General features: G+C 42.3%; 1 protein-coding gene across 3 annotated transcripts in view; it reads left to right on the top strand.

Annotated features, from left to right (window-relative positions):
* The first annotated feature begins 10,708 nt into the window (after window positions 1–10,708).
* Window positions 10,709–18,509, top strand: part of LOC138246274 (galactoside alpha-(1,2)-fucosyltransferase 2-like) — a 247,441-nt gene continuing 239,640 nt past the window's right edge. For 2 of the 3 annotated variants that reach the window (XM_069200705.1, XM_069200708.1), the window contains exon 1: window positions 11,251–11,435. The gene's annotated coding sequence lies outside the window, so the exon portion shown is untranslated. Of the gene's footprint in view, window positions 10,783–11,250; window positions 11,436–18,509 lie in introns of those variants that run through there. The other variant, XM_069200707.1, reaches the window with a different exon arrangement.

Raw genomic sequence — 18,509 nt, forward strand, 5'->3', positions numbered from 1 at the left:
AGAGAGCGACCAGGTAACTATACACAGTGCAGGTACAAAGAGAGATACAGTGACCAGGCAAACATACATAGTGCAGGTACAAAGAAAGATGGAGAGACCAGGCAAACCTACATAGTGCAGGTAAAGACACACACACCAACCAGGCAAACATAGATAGTGCAGGTACAAAGAGACACACAGCAATCATGCAAACATTCATAGTGCATGTACAAGGAGATATAGAGCAACTGGGCAAAACATACATTCTGCAGATACAAAGTGATATAGAGCCACAAGGAGAACATACATAGTACAAGAAGAGCTAGAGTGATCAGGCAATCATACATAGTGTAGGTACAAAGAGAGATAGAGTGGCCAGGCCAACATTCATAGTGCAGGTAGAAAGAGAAAAAGAGCGAGAGGTAGGCCTCACAGTGGTGAAAAACGAATTTAAGCGGTTTTCACAACCAGCACACGTAAACCTTAAATGTACATGTCTAACATTTTAAATACCCTGCACCCTGTACTGCAGGCTGTTGGGCCTATTTTAGGAGTGACTTATATATGCTAAAAACGAAAGTTTAGGTTGGGGAAAATGTTTATTTTGTAAAGTTGGATTGCCAGTTTAAAACTGTACACAGGATGCAATAGCAGGCCTAAGCCATGCTTTAAAAGGCTACTATAATGGGAGGTACATTGAATGCTGCAGGCCCATTAGTAGCATTTAATTTATGGTCCATGGGTACATGTCTTACCATATTCTAGGGACTTATATAAATGAAATATGGCAATCAGGTGTAAGTCAATTTTACCATGTTTAGGAAGAGAGCACAAGCACTTTAGCACTGGACAGAGGTGATAAAGGGCACTGAGTCTTAAAGTCAACAAAACAAAATTCAGAAAAAAGGAGGGTTAAGGCAAAAAAGTTTGGGGATGACACTGTGGAGAGGGCTAAGTCCAACACTATGTATAGGTGGGAACAGGTCAAAAACCCTGGGTTAGAAAAAGTTATTGTGTGGTAATCTTTTTTTCTGTTTCTTAGCTGCCATACGAATACAAAACAAACCAAATAAGTATTTGGTGAGAAACTAAAGAGAGCAACCAAAGGCTAGAGGAATAGCCAGACATGTCCTCATAAGAACAGTTGAGCTCACTTCTAACCGCACCCTATGTCCCCTGGTGAAGCCTGGTCAAGGATTACTCACTCTGTGCTTTCTGTCATCGCACCAAGGGAGTGGTGGGATATGCATCGCTCCTGCAGCCAATCAGGAACCAAGGGAGGAGAGGTCAGTGAGCTTGACACTCGATAGTGTCACAGTGCCAAAATTAAAAAAAATAAAGCATCCTAATTGGCCAAGGAGGCTTTTTTCCTGTTAGTCCCTTGGACACTTCTCATGCTGCCTCCCACTGCTGTGAATTTTTAGTTCAACAGTTCAAAGTTCGTGACTCAAACCGGAAATACAGTATTTAAGATGGGGAGAAAAATCTAATGAGTTCTTCACCAGCATATTACATTTATCAAACAATTCAAACATGATTGATAGGAGTCACGAATCACTGAATCGTGACTTCAAATGGCATTCACGTATATAAGTGGGAACCCTTTCTTTCCTACCTAGCTCCTTTTCAAAATGCTGAACATTTCAAAAACTATTGAACAGATTTACACCAAACCAATTAAAGAATACTTCAGGGTAAAGTTTTACCTAGTTTGGTGTCAATGGATTTGCATGTAGTCAAGAGCAAAATGTTCTTGTTGTTGATCTTTTCATGTGAGAATTCTTTTTTTCACTTCCCATATCTTTTTTCTGGTCCAAGGATTAGCATGAAGATTGGCCTGGTCGGCATCAACTGACTGCACCAAGAGACTGCCACATTTAGTGCAGATCCTTCAATGGCATCAACGGTAAAAGGCACATCAAAAAATACTTCTTTTTTAATGAATATAGATATATTTTTCACTAAAAAAAAAAAGGGACGTTATAGTTAGGTTCAGATTTCACATTCACAAAACCATACAAATTCAGCAACTATAGTTATACTGATCTCAAGAAGCTATAACTCATGCCAAAAGGTAACTATAGCTCGCACCTCACCATAAACAGGCCCATATTTATACTTTTTTAGCGCCGCATTTGCACCACTTTTTGCCGCAAAAATGGCGCAAACTTACAAAATACAATTGAAAATACAATTGAATTTTTGAAGTTTGTGCTGTTTTTGCATCAAAAAGCGGTGCAAATGCTGCGCTAAAAAGGTATAAATATGGGCTACAGTTTTTTCATCAACAATTTTATTGCAAATGTTGCAGTGATATTATCAATGATGTCATAGAAGGTGTCATGACTGATGTGGGATAATTAGCAATGCATGGCGGGGGAGCAAGTTATGGTTACCTTAAAGCATGACTTATAGTTTTGTGAGATAAGTGTAACTATAGCAGCTGAATTTCTGTGGTTTTGTGTGTGTAAAATCTGAGCCTTACCATCATGTCCTTATAACCTTTGTTTTTTTCTGTGATTTTCTACTTTTTTTAATGGTGTTTCCTAACTATAATGTCCTGTAACCTTTGTTTTTTCAGTGAATTTACAGATTTTTTTTTAACGTGAAGTACTATTTAATTACTATATGTTAATCCAACTGACGCAGAACCTGGCCTGCAGCCAGGCTGTGTGGCCAACCGCCCCAAAGATAGCCAAACAGGAGGGGTGCACCCAACCTCCTCCCTGGGCCGATTTTGGCCCTGGGGTTCCCATCTCATGAGACGCACCACATATTTAAGGGGAGGGGAGTATGTGGTCCCCCTCCTCAGGCCATTTTTGGCCCTCAGCCCATTCCCACAGGCCCACCGCTGCATTTATGGAGGAGGTTGTCACACAGCCCCTGGCCTTGGTCTGGTTTCAGCCCCGGCCATACTGTAACTGGGGAAAGGGAAAATGCATTTGTTCTTTCCTCAATCTTATGAGTGAACTAGTCCTTTTTTATGAATGTTGCCTTTAGTCATTGTCTACTATTAAATATTTTTTTTTTCCATTTGTTCCTATCAAAACCCTTAATTTTGTGTAATTTTACATACTTTTTTCTACATTTTGAATAATTATGCAAAAGGAAATTATGCACATTTTGCATAACACTAGATACTACATTAGAGCAGGAGAGTAGCCCAAAAAATAACAAGAATTGGCAAAGCCAATAGGTCTCGCCTATTCAAGAGCTATTCGCTTTGCCAATGCGTTTTTTACATGTTGTACACCATTGTGGCTGTTGTTCAGCATAGCTAAAGGTTAGTCACATGGAATGTCAAAGAGTGAAGTGGGGGAGTAGAGTGTCATAAAGTGGATTTGTTGGTGTAGAGTGGATAGAGTGGAGCAGGGGGAGTAGAATGTCGTAGAATTGAGTAAAGGGGAGTAGAGTTTAGTGGTTCTGTGGCAGAGATTGTTGTAGAGTGCAGTGCTGTTGAGTGGGGTGGAATTGAGTGGAGTGGGTTGAGGTAGTGGGGTGGATTGGATTTATTGGAGTAGTGTGGAGTAGATTGGATTGGGGTAGAGACAGTGAATTGAGTGGGGTGTGGTGGATTGGATTGGAGTGGATTGAAATGTACTGAGGGATTGGATTGAGGTGGATTGGAGTGGGGTGGGTTAGATTGGATTGGGGTTGGTGGATTAGATTGGACTGACTGGACGGAGGTGAAGTGGATTAGATTGGTTTGGGTTGGAATGAATTAGAGTGGGGTGGAGTGGAGTTAGGTGTATTAGTCTGGACTGGAGTGGGGTGGATTGGATTGCAGTGGAGTGGATTGGATTCAGTGGATTTGAGTGGGGTGGATTGGACTAGACTGGAATGGATACGGCTGTAGTGGGGTGGATTGGATTGGGATGGGTTGAAGTGGGGTGGCTTGAACTGCAGTAGGGTGAATTAGAGTGAGGTGGATTGGACTGAAGTGTGGTGGATTGGATTGGATTGAAGTGGGGAATTGGACTGGAGAAAGGTGGATTGGAGTGGGGTGGATTGGAGTAGGGTGGATTGGATGGATTGGATTGGGGCGGGTGGACTGAACTGGAATGGGATGGATTGGATTTTGGATTGGGGTAAAGTTGATTGGATCAGAAAATAGTGGGGTGGATTGGGGTGTGGTAGGCTGGATTTGGATGGGTGGAGTGGATTAGATTAGGGTGGGGTGGATAGGATTGGAGTGGAGTGGTGTGGAGTAGAGTTGGGAAGATTGTTTTGGATTGGAGTGGGGAGGATTGTTTGGGATTGGAATGAGGCAGATTGTTTTGGCCTGAAAAGGGGCAGATTGCTTTTGATTGGATTCTGGCAGATTGGACTTGGGCAGTTTGGAGTGGGGTAGATTGTTTTGGATTGAAGTGGGGCAAATTGTTTTGGATTGGAGTGGGCAGATTGTTTTGGATTGGAGCGGGGAGATTATTTTGGATTTGAGTGGGACAGATTGTTTGGGATTGGAGTGGGAAAGATTGTTTTGAACTGAAGTGGGGCAGATAGTTTTGGACTGGAGTGGACAGATTGTTTTGGATTGGAGAAGGGCAGATTGTTTTGATTGGAGTGGGGCACATTAGAGTGGAGTGGGAGAACTGGAGTGTGGTGTATTGGATTGGATTGGTGTGAGTTGTTTGGATTGGACTGGGGTGGGTGGATTGGAGTGGGGTTGTTTGGTCTGGTGTCGATTTGATTGAGTGGAATGGACTGAGTGGGGTGGATTTGTGTGGGGTGGATTGGCATGGAATGGTTTGGACTGATGTGTATTATACTGCACAATTATGTGTTAAAGCATAATTTCAGAAATTTCACATAACAAAGAAACAATGTCACTTCACAATATTTAGAACAAGATAATCATCATCTTTTAAGAACAGCTCCCACCAGCAAAAAAAACAAAGAAAAAAAAAAACATGAATGCAAGTGAGAAAAGAAAAGTTGGCAAAATAAGAGAAACTTAACTATAGAAAATAAAATCTGCCAATTTTATTTGTCCTCCTTGCCAGTCACTGCTAGTCACATACCTTCTGTTTGCAGGGCCCTAGAAGTTAAAAAGAACAAAATAGTACCTCAACCACATCAGGAGCAGCGGACGGGCACTGATTCATTTGAATCAATCAGTGCTTGGTCCCTGATCGAATGATGCTAGACCTGCAGTAACCAATTATGAGGCTGTAAAGAACAGTGCCATGCAAGCAAACAAATGGTAAACAACGGGTGGGCTCCAAGCCCTTATTGTTAACAACATTGTGTCACAAGCAAGACGCATGCCTTAGCGCATGCTACCACAAGCTCAACCCTAAAAATCTCCACTTTTACCCATATCCTTAATGAAGCTGAGTGAAGAGAATGAGCCGGCAGTCATTTAGATGCTTACCTGATGAAATTCTGAAAACAATATTGCCACATGGTGACTTTCACAAATCTATCCATCACAATACTTTTTTCCGATTCACCCACCTTTCTCACCATCCATCCATTGCTCTCCTTTGTTCTTTCATGCTCCCTTCTTTCATTTCCCCCCACTTCTTAGCTCCATTTTACTCTTGGAGTGACCTTCTGTTCAGAAACCAGGGTCTCCAATCAAAATAAAAGTAGTTAAAAAACGTTTTATGATTCACACTCTACTAAGTGGCGCCACCCCTTACTCAAGATGTTAAAGAGGGGTGTTCGCGACGCCCGTGAGTTAAAGAGGCACTTGGGTTTGTTGGTCTCTCCCTGGTTTGGTACTTTGAAGCTCACCTGCCAAAGTGCCCTTGGGAAAGTGAACTTTTACTGTAGCTGACTTCTGTGTTTTTTTAAAAATCGTAACCTTTAATATACTGTATAATAATAATTAGGCGGAGAAATTTGCACTATTCATGAAGGGATTAAAAACTGATATCGTAGGCTGCAAGCGCCACATCATTAATAACGCGCGTTGGTGCAAAAATTGATTTCTGTACCTCGATTTTCACAGGTGATGCTGCATTTCTGTGATTTATGTGTCTAATCACCAGGGGCCGTATCCTGAACAACAGTACGCAAACACTGGAGTGCACGCCTCTGTTTGCACAGGTGGGGTCATGTTTCTGTCATTTGTTGACTCAATCATCGACTTGAGCCTCTGCCCCCCTTTTAGTGATGCGCAGGTGTCCACATTACGTTTTTCATCCGTTAAAGCACGTTTTTGAGGTTTTGTCTAATTGAGAAGACGTAAAAAGCGTTTGACTATTTTCTCGGTCAGACGCAACATTATAAAAAGTGCACTAACTCGTGAAAATGTAACACTCACACCTATGCTAATGAGGTTTGTTTCACCATGCCCTAATTAACATACACGTTATGATCATAGTAGTTGCTACGACAAGCTTTTAGTTCTGGTGATGGCAGTATAGGGTTTTTAAGTAGGCTTTCTGCTGATATATATTTTTTAATTGACCTGGAAACTCTACGTGACTAGTTAGTGACGTGAGACGTGCCACAGCGTCCAACATGTCTGTGTCCAAATACCCTCGTGCTAGGTTCATCGTTCCCTCGCTCTAGGGCACAATTCAGGTGTCCGCATGGGTGGAAAGAGTTTCCTCATTAATTTTGGACAGGGGGCGCCATTCTCCTTAGCCAGAGGTCGAGCAAGGTTTGAATGTGTCCCTTTGACTGTAAAATAGTAAACTACACCGTGCCCGTTCCTGAAGCAGAAAAGTGCGTTTATTTTCGTCTTTTCAGACACAGGCGCCTCTAGGCGGGTTTGGGTTTTTAGGTGGCGCTATATCCACCGCCCAATCCCCTGCAGGCCCGCATTGGCCGGGGAAATAAAGCTTCCTGTGCAAACTGTGAATGTGCGCTCATTAGCAGTGAGATGTATGAATCTGCCTTTCAAAAGCTACACGTTTCATGAGCCACATCAGTCCTGTGTGCCTTTTCCCCATAAACATTAACTCTTTTCAGAACTATTTGAGTCTTGGTAGTGCACGGCCAGATTGTTCCCCTAGGCTGGGAAATAGGCGCATTTGGACAGTCACTTGTTGTTATCATAACTACTTTCACATATCAAAGCAAAATGTAAAAAATAAGGTTGTGCCAACTTAAGATGTATAAATTACTACGGAGGGGCATGAACATGTAAAGAGCATACATTTATCGATTCCATGTCAACTGGCCCCAAGTCAGCTTCTCTTGACTTTTCACACACCAACCTGTTGCATTCTGGGGATTGTATTTTAAAGCTGCCACCATGGTCTCAAAATGTTGCTATTTACAGTATTGCTGGCTACAAAGTCAGTTCTGTTCAAAGGTGTCACAAATGGTATGCAGTCCCTTGGCAAAACATTTTACAAAATGCTCATCTCCATTTTGAAAGCTGTTTCTGCTTGTTTGTTATTGCATCATGCATTAGACCAAGCATTCAAAATGCCACTCATGTTGTCCTCATGTAATGGAGAGGTTTATCTCAATCTTCATTAACACACAATATAGAAACTGCATGGCATGCATCAGTGCAAACATTTGTAGAGTAGTAATACAACAGATTATCAGACAGAACAAGAGCAACATAGCAAGAGTTCAGGATTATCTCCTTCACCGAAGAAGTACAATTTAAGCATCAGTGGTGCAAGCGTCTCCTCCACAAAGCAGGTGCACATTGAGGAACAACAGCACACTGTATTATAATTGTATTTATATAGCGATTAGGAGCCCTAGCCAGCACAGAATTGTTTTACAATGTGCAGCATGCTGGTCCGGAACCCACGGTTAGTGGTTACATCAGTGGTTATTGTTGGTTATTGTAATTAGCCTGGATCTCTTAAGGATACTACTCCTAGCATGTATCCTTGTGGTGAATTAAATTAGTAGGAGTCAGGTGTGATCATTAGAGGGAAGGTATATGAGTTGGTGCGGTTAGTAGGTGAGCTAGAGATTAGTTATTGTAGGGTATGACTTTCAAAGAAGGATGTGACCTTTGAAATGAGATGTGGAAAGTTTGCAGAAATACAAAAGTCTTGATTAAGGCAAACATTCACACAACTGAGAATAGACTGAAGTCAGCTAGAGGAGTCTGAAGAGAATAGAAGGGAAGGAGAGGATGAACGAAAAAAGGAGAGGGGACAATCAGAAGCTTTAAGTCAATGTTTTCTTTTCGGTTAAACCGAACAGTAACAGTCTACAGAGAAGGCACACGGAAGTAGCAGCAGTGCATATATAAGTTGGCAGTAGAAGGGCAAGCTTCCCTGGCTCATCGAACAGCAACAAATAAGGCAGGTGTATACACTTTCCCTTGCTCACCGAAAATGTACTGCATGGCAGCAGCAAAACTCATTTTTCTCTCCCACAGAAGGCGCCTGCAGTGCGTGGTTCACTTCACTGGCAGAAGAGATCTTGCAGAGCAGCAGTGGGGAAAGCTTCCACTGATCACACATGTCCAGCTCAGGCATACTTATGCAGTTGGAGCCATATGGGAACAGTGTTATCTGGAGCAGCCCAGCCACCTCCTAAGTAATTACCCTCAAGTTGGCAAATTCCTGCCAACCTCTTCATGTACTTTTTGAGTGACCGTGCACCACTCAATCCCAGCCTTGTGGATGCACCTTCTCAAATTGTTGAGCGTTATCAATACGATTGAAGGCTTTGTTGTGATAAAACATGAGTAACTGTCAAATGAGGTGGCCATAGCAAGCGAGGAAGGGCAACCTAGCACATTTCCTTTAAAAAGAAGGGTCTCACAAGCTGGGGACATCACTTCCTGGATGCGCGTTGCTTATGCTAATCATTCCCACAACTTTGTTTTTTCATGGACTTGTGCCCTGTATTGCTCCTTAGAAAGTGGAGTTGCCAGGGTGGCATGGGCCCTAATGCCAGCAAGAAAATACCCACAAGCTGCAACCCAAATTTTCTGTTCTCGAATAAAACACAGCGACCATAATTAGAGATCAGTGGCTCCTTCGAACTCCGAGGCCCTGATGCCACTGCACCTTCTGCACTATTGAAAGTTATTCTCCAGCCTTTAGAGACTATCAATATATGTGGTTAAAAATGCATTTTTACGAATGCGTGGGTTTATAGTTTTTTTTGGAAGTGCACAAGCAATGTCAATATTATGATAATGTAAAACAAACAGGAGCAGTCCTTCATCCGTGCCGCATGGCTGCCGGGTATGCAAATATTCACGAAGGAGGGACAGCTGCTCTCTGTTTTATGGCTGAAACCAAACCTCAACTCAGAGGAGCGCTGGACTCTGACGTGTTCCCACGTTCCCAGTTATCACTGCATTGAACGTGTCGGAGATTTCCTTATTTTAGCCCCACTGTCCTCAGAGCTCATGCGGGGCTGAAGCTCTTATGTAGTCATTCAAACACTTCTACCGTCGGAAGTGACGAAACAGCTATGATGTGGATCTCCTAGCATTTCCACCCGTAGCCCCCCTGGAGTCTATGTCTAAACACATACTTTCATGACAAATTACTGTTGCATCACCAACAAAAAACAGACCGCACGCTGTTTGTGGTTGCAAGTTTATTCATATTCTGTTGTGCAGTACACAAGTAGGGTTAATTTACGGGTGATCACACGAGTGCAGTGCCGTTTAGGACTTATGACACCCATCCTGAAACAATCTCCAGCCACCGGGCATCACACTGCTGTCTTATTACCTATGCAGTGCTGTATAATTTGCACTAGGGCTCAGGCCCAACAATGTTTTGTGGTTGCTGCACCTGTGCCATCACAAAGGGAGGTGAGGCCAACCCCCAGCTGTCAGGATACCAACTGCCCCTTAAGGGACAAAGGGGTCGCCCTTGCTTTCTTCTCCTGGCCTCTTGTGGCCTGAAGATCTCATGTTTAGCTGCCCCGGCTCCACCTCATAGGGTATTCATTGCTCTTTGCATTAGGATCATCCCGTCTCTCCGCTTGCTGCGTCCTACAGTGATTGGCTGCTCATCTTGGCTCTCCTGTTGCTGCTGGATGGTGGCAAATTCATTTGTTGCTGGCCTCCGAAAGAGGGTTGTCCAGGTGACGAGTCATTATTAGGGAGGAGTGGCTCCTTTGAACTCCTAGGCCCTGGTGCCACTGCACCTTCTGCAATATTGAAAGTTACTTTCCAGCACTTAGAGACTACCAAAATATGTGATTAAAATGCATTTTTATGAGTGCAGTGAATTTATTGTGTTGCTGGGAAGCGGACAAGCGATGTTAATATTATGATCATGTAAAACAAACAGGAGCAGTCCTTCATCCCTGCAACATGGCTGCCGGGTATGCAAATATTCAGGAAGGAGGGACACCTGCTCTCTATTTTATGGAGGAAATAACCTCAACTCAGAGGAGCGCTGGACTGTGACGTGTTCCCACGTTCCTAGTTATCACGGCATTGAACGTGTCGGAGATTTCCTTATTTTAGCCCCACTGTCCTCGGAGCATCTCACCGGCCTGTTCACACTTCTGCTGTCGGAAGTGACGCGCCAGCTATAATGTGGAGCTCCTTTCGACAAAAAGTGGGAGAAATTCATTGCTGAACATTCATCTCCCTGATTTACAGGGAAATGTGGATTATTGCTAAAGGGCGCATGCCTCATAAAAGTACAAAGGGCTGGCAGAGTGTCAGCCGTATTACAGGCAGGCAGGTCACCGTGCGCCTGCGCCCTCCTCAGTCCCGGGGGTTTCAATGACCTGCGCTCGGTGTGGATACCCTGTTTCCCTGCGTGCCAGGCTTCCTTTTTGACACAGAACTTTTGTTGTGAAGTGATTCCGGTGGTGTAAAGTTTTGAGGAAGTGCTGCTGGAAAGATGAAATGGCGCGCGCATGATGGCGAGGAATACATTTCCTATTGCTAAGGTACCTCGGTGGGTTGAACTCTTGGTACTGTGATTCTATGTGTAACCTACAGTTCAGTAACAGAGATCTCAAATTGCCCCCTGTCGCGTGAGTCCTATTTTTTGGCCAATTGTGGTACATTCAGTACAACATTTATTGTAGGAAAAGCTCTGCCTTCTGTACCATCCGCTGGTGTTACGTTTAGATCTTCGGGTAGGGATTAGCTCCAGTTAGAATAATATACAAGGTATTATTTTCTGCTGCATACTGTTAGAGAAAGAAATGTATAGCCGGGGTTACCTGTCACCAGATACGGCGCCAGGTGGCCGCAATAAGTGGGGTGTGCAAAACTGCCAGCCACCTGAAACACGAAGCAAATTTGGATTGAAGTGTGCAAGCGAAAAAAAAAAATCTGAACGGTCTGCCCCGCCTTGCGAGGCTCACCCGGGAGAGGTACGTCAGTGGCAGCCTGATAGTCCACACACGGCACACACGGTGCGTGAGGTGACAGGTGCGGCCAGCGAGGTGCACACCGGCGCGGCGCAGGAGGTCCGAGGGGGCGCAGGGCCCCTCCATTCTACTCTCATCCCCTGTTCCCGTCGGTCTCCCTGTACGGTAACTGCCCCTCGTACACGCATGGTGACGACAACCCCAACCCGAGGAACTTTGGCAAGGTGAGGCGGCGGCGCGCCTCGGCGGAGTCCTTGATTCCTGGAGCTGGTGCGCATTTGTGAGAATGCCTGTCACGATTTGTTTGCGTGCGTTTGTATATAGGGTATTTTATGTAGAACCCCTATGCCACCTTACGCCAAATGCGATACCTAGCTATCTCTCACTCTCTATCTGTCTGCCTATCATTTAATTTTGAGTGTTTTCATTATTGCAATTATTAACAATACAGCTTTATACAGTGCACACCATAATTTGATTTACTCCGGCTCTAAAATATGTATTAATGTACCTACATCAATGGCTTATTTTCCTATTGGGAATGATAAACCTCTAAGTCAGCTGTGCCAGGATATAAACAAGTGATCAGTAGATCTTTAGGCAACTGCTTTGCCTGCATAGGTATTAGGGTACGTTTCCAGTCATCGACCCATCTACTCCACGCCATACAATCCTGACATTCATCCATCCATGGAACCACCATCTGTATAAAAACGAGCAGGAACAAACACATATTTAAATTTAGTTTTAATTTATTTGATCTAAACATTTATGCAGGAGTCAGAAGTAAATTATCTACAATAGTTAGAATCATCCCTTATGGGTTTACATTGGTCTTATTGAACTTTGGGTCTGTGATGCCGGGAGCATGTTTTAGCCAATGAAGATCAGTGGGAATTTACAATTTATTCGTTCATCTCCTGAGGGCCAGCTTACTACCTTGATCAGTCGTGTATTTTAGTTTGTCAAATAATATCGTTTTGAATAAAAATATATATTAGTTGCCAAATATGACTCCCCTCACAACTCTACTCCTTATTTTCTTTTGCTGTTAAATGGTTATGGCCTTCTGGATCACTTCTCATTCCGTTTTGCACATCCCGTGTCCTCCCCAGTGAACTTCACACACAATAGTCCCTCTCACTTGCAGATTTACACCTACATGGACGTGTTGATTTACGCCTTTTTGGAATTCATAAAATTTCCCAGGGATTCTGATGGAAACCTGATCCAGGTACCGGTTTCCTTGATATTTCATGCGGGGTTATGTGGCGTTCCCAGCAAGATCCTATTCCTGCCGTGATCCCCTGGGGCGTTCTTCACAAAAGAGAATCCCCTTCTACTATACCCTATAAAATCTGGGAATGATCCGTTCCTGTACTCAGCCTGGAAGGAGAGAATGCCAGACCTGGCTGAAGCAAGTCTCCAATTCTTTCCAGGATGGAGAGGAGAAGAGGAGCTTGTGAATTCCAACAATCAGCTGTGTGTCTCACAAACTTCCAAGGCTAACCATGCCTTAGAACACCCAATTCATACCCCGTCAAATCTCTGAGTGATCCATACCCGCTTCTACTCTGGAAGGGGAGGTATGCTAGATTTTGACTGGAGTAAGTCTCCAATCCTTTCCAGGGTGGAGAGGAGAAGAGGATGAGGTTGTGAATGCAAACAATCAGCCATGTTTGCCACAAACTTCCAAGGTCAACCATGCTTTAGGCCACCCAATTCACACCCCTTCGGTGGGATTTACGGGCGCAGAAAACTCTGCATTCGTGGCGGAGAACTCATAAATTCAGTTGTAAACATACACTTATGACCAAATTTACCTTTGTGAATTTCCCCCTTTACGCTTTCAATAACAGTACCTTTCTTGGCATAAGAAATTCTAAATTTTACCATATAGGTCAAATGAAGAATTGCTTGGTGACCTCGGGCAACTAAGTCGATCTTCAGTCCTCATTTTCCTCAATGGGTTTAATCTGATCCTGTAACACCAAGCACAAACCACCTTGTTCTCATAATTTCTCTGCTTAACCTTTGCTAATATTAGACCGCAATGAAATTGAAATTAAACCAGCATAATTAGCATAATTGTGAGATTTTCATGTTATGCTTGTTACCCAAAATTCATAAAATTATACCATTACCCTACTTTGTGTCATTTGTGCTAAAAATGTACTGCAAACACGCCGTTTGTGGTAAAACGTTATAGTGAATGCACACTAACAGAATGAGCATCTGTTGTTCATGTTACTTTTGTTAACTACATCCTTGTGTAAAAAATGGACGCAAGAATGCATTTCGTGCTAAAATATAGAGCAAAATGACAGATTAGCATTTCATGTAATTGTGCATAATTTTGCATATTTTTTAATGAAATTATGCAGATTTACTCAAAAGCAAATTATGCACTTTTCTCACACCTCTATGTCTAATATTTATTCCTCTGACAACCAATTACACAATAACTCTCTCAATCCTATTCTCAACTATAACACTTTTCTTCTCTACATCAACAGTCTATCTCTCAAGGTCTAATCATGCCCTTATTCATCTTCACCAATTGCAGACATTCCTTGTTCATCTTAAAAATGTACCCAAGTGCCTTTTCTTCAGGTTCCGTCAAATACTAACTACCTGCTGGACCCACTCTCCTTCCAAGGCTTTAATCATACTCAACACTAACACTGGATGTTCACTATGGAGTATCCCCTTTTACCACTTCATCCCTAATGGGTAACCTCAAAACTCCCCCCTCATCCAAAATTGTTTTCCCAAAAAACAACCACTGAAAAACAACTTTATATGTGGCATGGCAGAAACAGCACTCAAGTGTGCATCAGGAGCAAAACATCCCCAGTGACCTGTTTAGTAGTCATATCAAAATGCTACCATAAGATCACTGAGTGTCTTCAACCATGCCCTAATTGGCTATTGCAGGCCATCTAATCAATTCTAAAGTGATTTCTTTTCAGCTGTGTGTCTCACAAGCTTCCAAGGCTAACCATGCCTTAGAACACCCAATTCATACCCCATCAAATCTCTGAGTGATCCATACCCGCTTCTACTCTGGAAGGGGAGGTATGCTAGATTTTGACTGGAGTAAGTCTCCAATCCTTTCCAGGGTGGAGAGGAGAAGAGGATGAGGTTGTGAATGCAAACAATCAGCCATGTTTGCCACATACTTCCAAGGTCAACCATGCTTTAGGCCACCCAATTCACACCCCTTCGGTGGGATTTACGGGCGCAGAAAACTCTGCATTCGTGGCGGAGAACTCCGCTCATCTAAATGTGCTAACACCTGCCAGGAATCCTTTTGTGAATTTCTCACAGGAGTAAGTAACATAAATTCAGTTGTAAACATACACTTATGACCAATTTACCTTTGTGAATTTCCCCCTTTATGCTTTCAATTACAGTACCTTTCTTGGCATAAGAAATTATAAATTTTACCATATAGGTCAAATGAAGAATTGTTCGGTGACCTCAGGCAACTAAGTCGATCTTCAGTCCTCATTTTCCTCAATGAGTTTAATCTGATCCTGTAACACCAAGCACAAACCACCTTGTTCTCACCATTTCTCTGCTTAACCTTTGCTAATATTAGACCGCGACGAAATTGAAATTAAACCAGCATAATTAGCATAAGTGTGAGATTTTCATGTTATGCTTGTTACCCAAAATTCCCCAAATTATACCATTACCCTACTTTGTGTCATTTGTGCTAAAAATGTACTGCAAACACGCCGTTTGTGGTAAAACGTTATAGTGAATGCACACTAACAGAATGAGCATCTGTTGTTCATGTTACTTTTGTTAACTACATCCTTGTGTAAAAAATGGACGCAAGAATGCATTTCGTGCTAAAATATGGAGCAAAATGACAGATTAGCATTTCATGTAATTGTGCATAATTTTGCATATTATTTAATGAAATTATGCAGATTTACTCAAAAGCAAATTATGCACTTTTCTCACACCTCTACGTCTAATATTTATTCCTCTGACAACCAATTACACAATAACTCTCTCAATCCTATTCTCAACTATAACACTTTTCTTCTCTACATCAACAGTCTATCTCTCAAGGTCTAATCATGCACTTATTCATCTTCACCAATTGCAGACATTCCTAGTTCAGCTTAAAAATTTACCCAAGTGCCTTTTCTTCAGGTTCCGTCAAATACTAACTACCTGCTGGACCCACTCTCCTTCCAAGGCTTTAATCATACTCAACACTAACACTGGATGTTCACTATGGAGTTTCCCCATTTACCACTTCATCCCTAATGGGCAACCTCAAAACTCCCCCCTCATCCAAAATTGTTTTCCCAAAAAACAACCACTGAAAAACAACTTTATATGTGGCATGGCAGAAACAGCACTCAAGTGTGCATCAGGAGCAAAACATCCCCAGTGACCTGTTTAGTGGTCATATCAAAATGCTACCATAAGATCACTGAGTGACTTCAACCATGCCCTAATTGGCTAGTGCAGGCCATCTAATCAATTCTAAAGTGTTTTCTTTTCAGCTGATACTTTTTTGCCCTACCTGACTGCAACCCACCAAGGTGTACTATCTGATTCATACATGTGGCTGTGTTCTTTATGAACAAGATGGACATTGACGCCAGCTATATTTAATTAAACATATGGCAGATCTATCCTTGCCTCCTGATTAATACTGTTGTTTTCATCTTTACGTTCCTTACCATGTGAAGAACAAACTATTTGAGTAACCTACTAGTACGGGAACCCTAAGCAACCATGTGCCTTTTAATCTCACCTATCATAGTCCAACATCCTTTCACTGCAGGGAAACCAACTGGTTAGCTTCCTGAAGCAGAAAACAATTTAGACTCCTTTTAGTGGTTTAAAGCCATTTGTGGTCTGTCCCCCTATACGGCTGAAAAAGCCTCACATAGAACTACAAATATTTTAAGATCTGTCCACCTTCACCTTTGTATAGTATCTAAACCTACAGTCTCTCCTAGACTTATTCCATCTTCTCAGTCTTCATCTGCGAGGCTTCTCTTATGGATCCCAAGGAGCTCACCTCATTAAATGAATCTGAAGATGCTCTTAAGGGCTTCTTCAGAATGAGTCCGCCACACACGCATAATCCTGAACCTCTGCAGTTTAACACTAACTTGTACTACTGCTGTACCTTTGCCTAGATGTAGCTTTAGTCAAGATGCTCTCCTATTGGTTATTGCTTTAGTCCGTTCAACCCACTTCTCGCAACTCTCTATAACCCTGTCTTATTTATTAACTATAAACCCTCAAACTGATGTACCTTACAAAAGGAAGTGATGTAACAGTATGTCTGATCAAAAAGCTCAAGTATTGTTATGTGCACCTATAAATGCATACATATGATGTGAATGCAGTTCTGCTTTACTTTATTGGTCAGAAAGGAACCTCATTTTAAGACGGCTTAGGGTGTCGCAGTGATCTATAAGTATCCATCAAGTCTCAGGATATAGTACTGGTAAGAGCGTGATTAATCAATTAATCAACCTACCCTAGGCAGGGCTTTACACATACCTGCTCAGTGCCAGGTTACCTTCACGGGCGATAGTGCGCATTACAAATACACATAACATAACATTACTCTGGTGAGTAGTGTACGTTGAGGAACTGTGTTTGTAATATGCAAGTCACAGGTTTGAATCATCTCTGGACAAAACGGCGTAAGTGTTTCACATAAAATTAATGATATACAATGAAAATGGGATTTGCTGCTATCTTTTGTCACTGTTTTTATCTGAGCAAGTACTTTGTATAGATACTCACTCAGGAAAACCAAATAAGCAAGAATGCACAGTTTGTAATTTTGCGAACTTTCAGGAATATTGCATAACGGGACATGCAGGAAATGTTCCAGCCTTAGTATGAATCATCACAAAATTACAAAACTAGGTTAATGCGCCTGATTCAAAACATTGGGTGCAACCCGCCAATTAAGGGTTCAAATCGTAGCAAGATAGCTAAGTAGGTTATTGCATTTGTTGCAGATATTCTTGAGTAACCTGCAAGTTACAAGTTTCATTCCTGGTAAGTATCTTAGTGGTTGATACACTAGTTAGAAACAGCAATATTTAACCTCAGAGGCACACAATTTTATGCATCGATTTAACACGTTTCCATCTTCTGAGAAAGTAGGTAGCACTGAGTTGGGTAGTAATTAACATTATGTATTATGTGGTAAAACAAGTTATTTTATGCAGTGTGATACACAGATGTTCATTATTAGTGAAACTACACTGCATGCCTTACATACAGAGCGTGGGAAAGTAACAGCTTTACTTCTCGACTTATGCCAACTCGTGAAATGACACAGAGAAGACATATTTTTCTAATGATGAGCTAGGTGGCAAGGTGTGGCACTATTCTTCCTGGCTGCCCTGGACTTCCCAACTAGCACCCCATTCTGAGCTCTGCATGGCACAGCACACACTTAGGACAAGATTCAGAAAAAAGTGGAGGTACACCTATGAACCAGTGCAGATTCACTAATTTTTGCAATTCACAAACTTTCCTATTAGTACACCTGGATATGTGTACCAGAACAACTATTTTCTTATCTAATCATATGTTTATGATCCAAAGGTGAATGTTTATGACCCAAAGGTGCATTACAAATCCGCACCTGAATGCGTGCATGCTCCGCTGCTTGTGTCTTGGCGATGAGTACATCACTGAGACACACTCAGGAACATTTTTCTAGAACGGACTGGAAGCACGTATGGTGTAAGAATAGCTACAGGCACCAGGCCACTTCAAAGACAGAAAACTGATATTTTCCAACAGGATGGGAATTCTAAAAGGCTGCCCATGATGGGACAGAGTGGAAGCATGAGCTCAAATTGTGAGGAGTTACGCTGGGGAGGCAGATCTGCAGCTCCCACTTGGTATTTCTTATTTTCATAATCCACTGAGCTGGTTACTGCACTTGGTTGTCCCATCTGAGCTATCTTGTTTAAAGTTTATGGTACCAAGCAAGCATAGTTTACTGGGGAGATATGGATCAGGGATTTGCTGGGATGGACTTTGTTACTATCATCGCATATCTTGATTGCTCTTGTGCGATGTCAAAAGCGGTCATAGAACCCGAAAGTTATGCCATGTCTGTTCAGTTGGCTGTTAAACATAACTGAGAGATCTATGTCTGCACCTGCCACAGTCTCATTTAACCTGATGTTTATTCTAAATATTTTGAAATTTATTTCAAAATCGCTGAATGAGAAGTAGGTTAGATCCACATTCAAAACAGCCGATAATTTTAGGCTGAATTCCAT

Source organism: Pleurodeles waltl, chromosome 7 (genome assembly GCF_031143425.1).
Source record: "Pleurodeles waltl isolate 20211129_DDA chromosome 7, aPleWal1.hap1.20221129, whole genome shotgun sequence".
Lineage (NCBI taxonomy): Eukaryota > Metazoa > Chordata > Amphibia > Caudata > Salamandridae > Pleurodeles > Pleurodeles waltl.